Source organism: Rhinopithecus bieti, unplaced genomic scaffold, assembly GCF_001698545.2.
Source record: "Rhinopithecus bieti isolate Rb0 unplaced genomic scaffold, ASM169854v2 scaffold_65275, whole genome shotgun sequence".
Lineage (NCBI taxonomy): Eukaryota > Metazoa > Chordata > Mammalia > Primates > Cercopithecidae > Rhinopithecus > Rhinopithecus bieti.
Window position 1 is genome coordinate 1,427,808 of NW_016826376.1, and position 10,313 is coordinate 1,438,120.

The window sequence follows — 10,313 nt, forward strand, 5'->3', positions numbered from 1 at the left end:
AGTGACAAACTATGGTCCCCATGGAGCCAGCCCCATGACGGGGTGTTTTTTCCACTAAAGCTGCTCTCAGGTGTGAACGAGAGCCCTACAAAAGTTGGACAGATACATATTTTATATTTTTTTTTGTGTTTTATTCATCTTGTTGGTATAAAGATCGTGACTTTTCTCTTCTTATGGCAATCATATTTGAGCTATCTATCTATCTATCTATCTATCTATCTATCTATCTATCTATCTGTATTTTAAAGAGACAGCGTCTTTGACTCTGTTGCCTAGGCTGGAGTGCAGTGTTGTGATCACAGCTAACTGCAGCCTTGAACTCCTGAGCTCAAGGGATCTTCCTGTCTCAGCCTTCTGAGTAGGTAGGAATACAAGTGTGTGGCACCTTATCTGGCTAATTAAAACAGTTTCCTTTTTTTTGTAGAGAGGGGTCTCACTGTGTTGCCCAGGTTGGTCCTGAATTCCTGGTCTCAAGCAATTGTCCTGCCTCAGCCTCCCAAAGTGGTAAGATTAGAGGCCTGGGTCACTGAACCCAGCCTGATTTGTGGTATATTTAAACAAATGAATGTATATTTATTTGAACTATCATATTATAATTGAACTGTCAAAAAATTCCTGGGCTATCAGTTGGGACATACGAAGAGTGACAAGGATTTCATAACATTTTCTTCCACTGAAGCCTCAAATGTACAAGAAACATCAAAATGGATTGGGTTTTGAATGATTTTTAAATTCCTGTTAATACCTATTCTATTCAGGAAACTTTGTGTCTTAGGTTGAATTTCCAGAGGTGGCCCCTGAGATGAAAATTCCTGTGAAAGTACAGTAGTCCTGCCTCATCCATGGGGGTTACCTTCCTTGGGTAGCTAAGCCTGCCAGAGGATGCCCAAAACTGCAGATAGAACCCTATATATAATATGCTTTTCGCTATGCATATGTACCTATGATAAAGTTTAATTTATAAATTAGGCACAGTCAAGAGGTCGACAACAATAACTAATAATAAAATAACAACCCACCAACATTACTACCTTTACACCTTGGGGCCATTATTAAGTAAAAATAAGGATGACTTGAACACAAGCCTCGCGATACGGAGAGTTGATCTGATAACTGAGTCGACATCTAAGTGGCTAATGGATAGTTGCATCTACAATATGGATACACCGGATAAAGGGAGGTTTCATGTCCCAGGTGGGATAGAGCAGGACGGCTTGAGATTTCATCATGCCACTCAGAACGGCATGCAATTTAAAACTTATAAATTTTTTATTTCTGGATATTTTATTTAATATTTTCAGATCTAAGTTGACTGCCAATAACTGAAACTGCAGAAAGTTAAACCTCAGATAAGGGAGGACTACTGTAGTCTATCAGGTAATATCTCCGAAGAAACTGGTAGTGGGGTGGGGAGGTAGGACAGGGAAGGGAAGGCCAAGCCAGGGTGTGATATCAGAGTCCCACAGAATCTAACTCTTAATCCTGCAAGAAGACCACCCTGACTAGGGTAAGGGTTAAGAATAGATCCCAGGCTGGGCGTGGTGGCTCATGGCTGTAATTCCAGCACTTTGGGAGATCAAGGCAGGAGGATGGCTTGAGTCCAGGAGTTCAAGACCAGCCTGGGCAAAAAGTGAGATCCCTGCCCACCCCCATCTCTACAAAAAATAAAACAATTAGCTGGGAGTGGTGGCACTCACCTATAGTCCCAACTACTAGGAAGGCTGAAGCAGGAAGATCGCTTGAGCCCAGGAGTTTGTGCCACTGCTCTTCAGCCTGGACGACAGCAAGATCCTGTCTAAAAAAAAAAAAAAAAATTCCCAGGAGATAGCACTTCTGGCTCTAGGGCCAACAGATTTGGCAGCCTGAGAGCAGTTTTTGTGATTAAAAAACAAAACAAAACAAAAAAGCTGCAAATACTGGTTGGGGGACATCACACCGAGGGAGGGTGCTGTGGGCAAAAGGGATCCCATATGCCGTAGGTGGAACACAAACAGTTGCAAGAACAGCTAAAGCTAACTTAGGTAAAGGGGTATCTCAATTAAGATTGCATTTGGCTGCATGTAATAGAAATCTGACCCAGTGCCTAACCAAAAAAGTTTATGTTCCCAATATACCAAGAAGTTCAGAGATTGGCAGTGCAGGATTAATAATTAATATAGCAGCTTCTCGATGTTATCAGTCAACAACATGCCAGCTCCGCCTTGCTTGTTGCTGCATGATTGCGAGATGGCTCTACTGCCTCCAGCCTCACATCTGCATTCCTGGCAGGAAGAAGAGGAACAGAACAGAAAAGGCTGTATGTCTAATAGGAAAGCAAATATTTTCCAGAAATCTCTAGCAGACTTCTGGTTTCTTTCCTATTGGCCATAACTGAATCACATAATTACCTTTAGACGTAAGGAATTCTGGGAAGGTGGCATATGGTTCGCTTGAAAAGAATAACTTTTCATTCTTTGCTTTTTTTTTTTTTTTAGTGGAAATGAGAGAATGGGCAATGACTGGGAATATGGTGGTGTCTACCCAATAGGGGATTTTTTTTTTTTTGGTAAAAATATAATAGTAGGCTTTAGGAGCTTCCTAAGACAAGATTTAAGTACAGACAGCTTAGATATCTGAGGGATGGTGCCAGAACTGGCCAATGAGGAATTGAGGTAGGGTTAGTTTATGGGCAGTGACCTGTGCAGTTGCACAGGGCCCTGCATGTCGAAGGGCCCTATGTTTGGTTTCATGCTGTGTTTGGTCACTGAGCACTCACATTCTGTCTTTGGACTTGTGTTATTAAGTCTGATGGGACAATGGAGCATATGTGAAGTGGCAGCACACGCCCTTGTTGGCTCAGGCTCATGGTACAGCATGCAATGAGCAATGTGCATGCCAAGCAGTTAGTTGCACAGGCCAGGATGGGACCTGGGCCCAGATTGGTGGTAGCAATGGTGGTGATAGCAGCAGCAGAAGCAGCAACTGTGGAGACAGCAGCCATAGCCCTGGAGACAGGAGAAGCTCCACATGAAGGCAATGCTAGGATTCGTGTTGGGAGGTCAGTTTGCTGGTCTATCCCTGGAGCCCATTTCTGGGACATCTGCACAAACCATAACTTCTTGGCTAGAAACTGCTGGTTGTCAGGCAGTCAAACCTTATCAGTAAACTATTACAAAAATAAAAATGTACATGTAGACATTGCAATGAAACTTGTCGGGGAGTTATTAAGATTCTCCAGAATTTAGAATCCCTGGTTTTAGAAACTACCACAACATTGCAAAACAAATATTCACAAGGTTAGAAACAGAAATTAAATTTAAAGACAATCTCATTTGGTGAAAAAAACATGGTATTTTCCTATAAAGCAATGGATGAATCCATTATTGATGAAGAATACATTTAAAATTAAATTTTCTCTTATAATTGAAGATACAGTGATAGAATGCATAAACAGGTGTTTGCATTTTCAACAAATCATAAAGCCAGTTTCTTGTAAAACCTCAACAAGTTACAGAAAATGTAAGAGGAAATGAAAGACCATTGTACAATTTGCATTTAAAATAAAATTCAGACTTACATGAAACTAGTTTGTATGAAGAGGTAAGTCTTTTTAGAAAAATTATTCTAAAAGAATTTTTAGCTCTCGATGTATTAATATATATAATTTATCAGACATTTATCCCAATGTCATCACGCCTATAAAATACTCCTTACAGCTCCAGTAACATTCACATCATCAGAAAGATCCTCCTTAAAATTAAAATTACCAAATTTATTTGCCATCTTGCATATACCAAGAGCAACTCATGTGGCTTTCAATTATATCAATTAAAAATGAAGTTGCCAAAAGTATATATTTTGATGACCTAGTAAACAAATTTGCAGAAGTGAGCCAGAAGAACCTCATGATCAATCAAGATACACTAATAAAGTACAGACATCCTCAGGCTCTGCATCAATGGATTCAACCAAGCGAGGATGGAAAATATTCAGAAAAGAAAAACCCATTAAAAAAACCCACAATAACAAACAATACACACTAAAAAATACAGTATGACAACTATTTCCATAGCATTTATGTTGTATTAGGTATTATAGGTAGTCTAGAGAGTAAAGTATGCAGGAGGACATATGTAGGTTATATGCAAATACAGTGCCATTTTATATAACAGACTTAAGCATCTGAGAGTTTTGTTATCCAAGGGGGTTCCTGGAACTGATTCCCCTTGGATACCAAGGGATGACTGTATCGGCGGTGGTGGTAGCAGTGGTATTGTTACAAAAATGAGAGAAGACACTCATAGACAGAAGATAAATAATAAATACATTATTATATTATATAAGATTAGGACACCAAAAATATTTTCTTCAATTCGTAATTCTACTTTGTTACCTATGCATCACGATTACCCTTTGTTATGGACTGAACTGTGGTCACCCAAGATTCATATGTTGAATCCTTAACCCTTAATGTGACTGTATTTGGAGACAGGGCCTTTAAGGAGGTCATTAAGGTTAAATGAGGCCTTAATGGTGGGTCCTAATTCAATAGCACTGGTGTCCTAATAAGAAGAAGAGACACCAGAGAGAGCACTCACTCAGCCAGCACACCAGGAAAGACCATGTGAAGACGTGGTGAGAAGGTGGTTGTCTACAAGCCAGGAAGAGAGCCCTCAGCAGAAACCAACTCTCCTGGCACCTTCCTCTTGGACTTCGAGCCTCCAGAACTGTGAGAAAATAAATGTCTGTTGTTTAAGCTACCATCTGTGGTATTTTATGACAATGCAAGCTAACTAATATGTATGCCCCATTACATTTTACCCATTACATTTTATAACTAAGAATTTTTTTTTTTTTTTTTTGAGATGGAGTTTCACTCTTGTTGCCCAGGCTGGAGTACAATGGCATGATCTCTGCTCACTGCAACCTCCACCTCCCAGGTTCAAGTGATTATCCTGCCTCAGCCTCCTGAGTAGCTGGGATTACAGGCACGCATCACACGCCCAACTAATTTTTGTATTTTTAGTAGACATGGGGTTTCACCATTTTGGTCAGGCTGGTCTCGAACTCCTGACCTCATGATCCACCCACCTTAGCCTCCCAAAGTGCTGGGATTACAGGCGTGAGCCACAGCGCCAGGCCCAGAAAATATTTTTAAGGAAAAAAAAATCTTTATATTTTAGTGCCTTTACTGACATTTTCCTCTTACTTTTAAACAAGGGGCTCAACATTTTCATTTTGCACCAGGCAAATTACAAATTACAGAGGCGACTGTACTCAGAATTGAGGTCACACTCTGTGCCTCCCCTAGGGCCTCAGAGCGGTGGTCTCCCTGCTTCTGTCTGCTTCCTGTCTCTCTAGATCAGCTGCTTCCACCCTGACTCAAGTACACAACATCCACCCACTAATTCTGTCTCCATTTCTGAGAAAAAGCATCTAATTGGCTTAGCCCAGCCCATGCATTTGCTAGTCCAGGGTCAGGTGTCCTGTTCCAATGGGCTGAGGACACCTGGCTGTCCAGGCCCACACTTGCTGGGGCTCAGGTGGAAGGCAGTTTCAGAGGAGATGGCATGGACTGGACTTGTACTTCCAACTGAGGCACTTACGATGCTTTCACAGAGGATTGTCTGGCTTCGATGCTCCACTTCCTTTTACAAGGTGTTTAGCAGCTTCACTCCAAAAGAGAAATATAACCAATCACAGCTTAAAAAGCAGAAACCAATGCCCTGGCCTCAGAAGTTCTCAGGGCTGTCTTGCTCAGCTTTCCATTGACAAAGAATCCATTAAGAACAGGACTAGGGGAGATTTTCAACAGCATAATGCAAATGCTCATAGGTTTTTAGTTAAGGGCACTCTAAACTCATTTTAGCATGGGTTTTTGACATCCTGTCTCACTTAACATTAAACCATGCTTCAAAAAAGTTAAACAGCAGCATTTTGGGAGCTCGAAGTGGGCAGATCACCTGAGGTCGGGAGTTTGAGACCAGCCTGGCCAACATGGTGAAACCCCATCTCTTCTAAAAATGCAAAAGAATTAGTGCCGGGTATGGTAGCATGCATCTGCAATCCCAGCTATTATGGAGGCTGAGGCATGAGAATCGCTTGAACCTGAGAGGCAGAGGTTGTAGGGAGCCAAGATCGCACCACTGCACTCCAGCAAGATTATGTCCCCCCAAAAAGTTAAGCAGCAAAAATATAAATAAAATAGAAATATTAATATTTTCTACAAAGACAAATTTTAAGAACATGTTTTGGTAAGAAATCATATTTATCATTAAAAGCAGTGAAAGCAAGACCCTTGTTGTACATTTTGGAAGCAAATTTGAAAATTCCTGTTGAAATAAAAGTAGAAATTAAAATCATTAAATAGTAAAATATTTTATATAGTTACACCTCAGTTACCTAGAAGTAGGACTTAAGGGCAACTCCTGCAATCTGGAATACAGTAACGGAACTAAATTCCCTGAGGCACTGAAATAGTTTTCACAAAATCAGTTCACTGAAGCTCATTTGTTTTAGTTGTAGAAGAGGGACTCAGTCAGAACCTATTCACCCTTACTATTCACTGTCTAAATAACTTTGATTATCCAGTTTGCCACCCACAGCAGATTAAAACCAACAATTTACTAGGGTAGCAGGGTGCTGCTAAAATATAGAGAGTGATTATTGACATCAGGGAGGAAACAAGAAAGGAGTAACTGTCAAACCACTTTGGAGATATTCAATGCATATGTGCATCCATGTACCTTTCTTAATGTACCTTTCTTACATACATTTAATTAGTGTGGGCTGAATACCAACTATTAGCCTATGACTGTGCTAGGTGCACAGGATATGGAGATTAAGGACTCAGTGTCTGCCCTAAGTGTCTAGCAGAAAGGTTGACAAATAAAAAGGCAATTACAATATAATGTGGCGAATGATTAAGTGCCTGATTCAGGCTTAAATCAGAAGATAAGCTAAAATGCATTTCAAGCATTTCAGGTAAGACATCTGAAACCCCAAATTAAGATCGGGGTAGTGGGGATGCAGAAATGTGTAAGACTGAATGATGATGGAGGTAGAATTTGCACTGCAGGATGATGGATTGAGGTGAAGGGCAAGGGAGAAGAAAGAGTCCAGAATGTCACTTAGATTTTTGGCTTTTATGAAGAAAGAGTTAGAGGCTCCAGTCTCTCCAGAGGGCATCACCTCATTACAGCTGACATTTTAAATGAAGACTTGGGAATCACTGACAAAAGGTCAGAGAAGTATGAAATCCATTTAGTAGCGACTTTCTCTGCTGGCGAAGAAAACACCTCGTCTTAAATGACTGTTATACAGAGGAGGTTTTGTAAGTTCCTTGAGGGCAGGGCACCCAACATTTATCCTTACGTCCCCAGTGCCCCAATACAGTAGATGCTTAGTGACAACATCTTTATTGGATTCATAGAAACCAATTTAGATCATCTTGACCTTTTCTAGTCATCTCCCTTTAGGGTGTAAGATAAAACTGAGGAAATTTATAGATGTCTTTGGTCCTTGAGCAGATAACGGTTGGCTCTAGACATATTTCTCTTTCAAAAAAAATTTTTCTTAGGAGAATTGAAAAGTCTATGTTGTTGTCTTATTGAATCAGATCTTAAGACCCTGACAAGCAACCTTTCCATCTCTTCAGGTTTTCAGCTGCTTTGAGAGTAGCAGACACCAATTAGCTTCCTGACTGGCTCTGGGGTGTTGAGAGAGGCAAGCAGTGGCACCTCAGGGCACCAGAGCAGCCCTCTGTCCCCACAGGCACTCTGCATGCTGACAGGTCCGGAAAAAGACTGTCATACCCTAAAGAAAAGGAGGCCTTATTCGGCTGACCTTGGGGGAATAAAATGTCCCCTGAAACCTTTTAGACCCCTAAAAGGTTCCCCCGGGGCTTCTGGAAAAAAAGCTTGAGCGGCAACTTGTAAACAATTAAGTCATGATGCACTTAAAAAGAAAAGCTCAGAATTAGGTCAGAATTGGACAGGGGGAAAGAACCATCTTGATGTGTTATGAAGCTTTTCAGAAACTGTTTTCATGATTTTTATCACTGACATCTATTGGAGTAATGTTATTTTTTATTTGAATATTTAATTTTCAAAGCTAAAGCCTGAGAAATAGAAGCATTTCATCTTTTACAAATAGCTGTGAGTCATGGTTTATATGTCTCGAATTTTTCTCAGCTTTAAAATCTCAGTTGGCTGTGAAGTGGGGGACAAAAACAAAATAATGAAATTGCACCAGGAAAACCAACTTCCAAAAACACTCCCTACAATGTTCCTTCTTGCATATGAAAGATATGTTATTACATCAGATTGCCACGTTTGTGAGCTTGAATAGCAGATGTCCTCATTACAAAATCTCTGACTAAGATGAACGTGGTGCTGCAGGGGATGGGTGCTAGAACTAAAACTAAACTGGACAGTGGGCCTTCTGGGTGGAGATTTATATCCCTTGGCTGGAGGAGGCATGGTTGTGTGTGTGAAAATTCTTTTGAATTTTCCTGAAGCAGCTGTGATTTTCTGCAAACCTGAACCCGAGGTGAGCTGTTTCCATTTCAGCCACCTCTTTATGGGGAGGTCACTTTGGAAGCATTTATCTGGTATGGGGGCCAAGACTCCTGGTAAGGGGGCGGCAGATGCAGAAGGAGCCCGTCTGGAGGGATGGGGTTCTCACCACCTCTCCCTGGCCTTGCTGCCTCCAATCAGGGGCCATGGTGACTATGAAGGGACGCAGTTAGTCCAGAGCCACCCTGGGAAAGATGTGGCCTGCAGCCTGGCAGGCCAAGGACATGTAGGGGGCTGCACCAGGCACAGCGAGTAATCCTACTCCGTTTTGAACTTACGCGGGGGCGCTGCCAATGTAAAGCTCCCTGTTAAGAACAGGTCCTGGCCCTCAGCCGAGGGTCAAGAAGAAATGACCGACTTTCTGGCAAGACTGTGGGGATCAGATGGAGCCATTTTTAGATGTAAATGTCTGGCTTTGCCTGCAGCATTTCAAGGAAGACTTGACTGCTGTGCTTTGCCGCCCTCCACCCCGCTCCCCTGCACTTACCCACCCACCTCGCCTGCACTGATCCGCAGACGCGCGCGGGGAAGGGCACGCGCGATGCTTTCCCACGCGCTCAGCGGGCGCTGCTCACTGGAAACTCGCTCCGGATTCCGAACCCGAGAGCAGAGCAGAGCAGAGGGTAGCCCCTTTGCTGTGGATGCAAGGAGGGCCTGAGCAGCTCCTTAGTGGAGTGCAATGAACGCACTGAAATCTCGGAGCCTTCTCTGCCAAAGACATGTCGAGTTTGTGCATTCTGAGATCAATTCTGGGCTTTTCTGAAATTTTACTGGGGGTCCCAAAATTTAATTCGGAGGCGTTGCCTTCCGTTCTTCCCCTGAAAATAGAGATATGACAGAGAAATATTTGTTTACTAGCTCCCTCTCCCATCAGATATGTAGGGTCTTTATAAAATCCTTGTAAACTTTGAAACTTTGATACTTTTTATTCTACATACCATGGGCCTCAAATAGTATTTAAAAGACAAACATGAAGGTTGAGACATTTGCTTATACTATTGCACATTTGTATTTCGGATTCTATACAAACAGAAACAGCTTCCATAAGTGAGCATCTGTTTCCTATCTAACAGTATTAAAATGTTATTAAAATTCACACACCACTTGCAACTACCGAGTTTCCTTTGGTTCTTTTAAACAATTAAAATTAAATCATAATGGTTCACAGGTTGTATGAGCTCCCTTTTCTGTGACTGGGTTGAAGAGCTTTCCTTATCGACACTAGTCTTATTGGTCCTTAATTTCAGCTAGATAGACATCTCATAGAATTATTCATCTTCAGCTGTACTCATCTGGTTTTACTTCTTCATTTCAAATGCATTTTGAATGTTCCCATCTGAGCTTATATGCTGTGCCTGTCCTTAATAACACAGTTGGAAAGATACTGTTCATTGAATTCTCACCATTCCATCCTAATTACTTTTTCTTTGAGGCTTTGGTCTTTACAATAGCCTAGAGGCCTCTCTGATCCTGAGGGTGGTGCCAGTAACAGAGTAAATGTGCTCATAATAGAATTTCCACATTTTTCCTTTAAAATACTTTTAAAATGTCACAAGTAATATATATTCATGATGAAAACTGAAAACAGGTAAGCAGAAATAAAAACTATGCACTTATATGTACATATTTATAAATATGAATATGTAAAATGCATGCATATTTATAAAAATGTGATACCTTCCATTTTAAAAACATTTTTCTGCTAAATAAAGCATGAACACTTTCCCTTATTCTAATGACTACTTAATTTGTCTATAC

At 41.2% G+C, this 10,313-nt stretch overlaps 1 long non-coding RNA gene across 1 annotated transcript in view; it reads right to left on the bottom strand.

Annotated features, from left to right (window-relative positions):
• Window positions 1-1,265: 1,265 nt before the first annotated feature.
• LOC108522965 (uncharacterized) overlaps window positions 1,266-10,313 on the bottom strand; it is a 13,925-nt gene continuing 4,877 nt past the window's right edge. Inside the window, exons 2-3 of the long non-coding RNA XR_001883657.1 lie at window positions 9,043-9,373; window positions 1,266-2,261 (exon numbers count right to left, since the gene is read on the bottom strand). This is a non-coding gene — a long non-coding RNA (uncharacterized LOC108522965). The remainder of the gene's footprint in view (window positions 2,262-9,042; window positions 9,374-10,313) is intronic.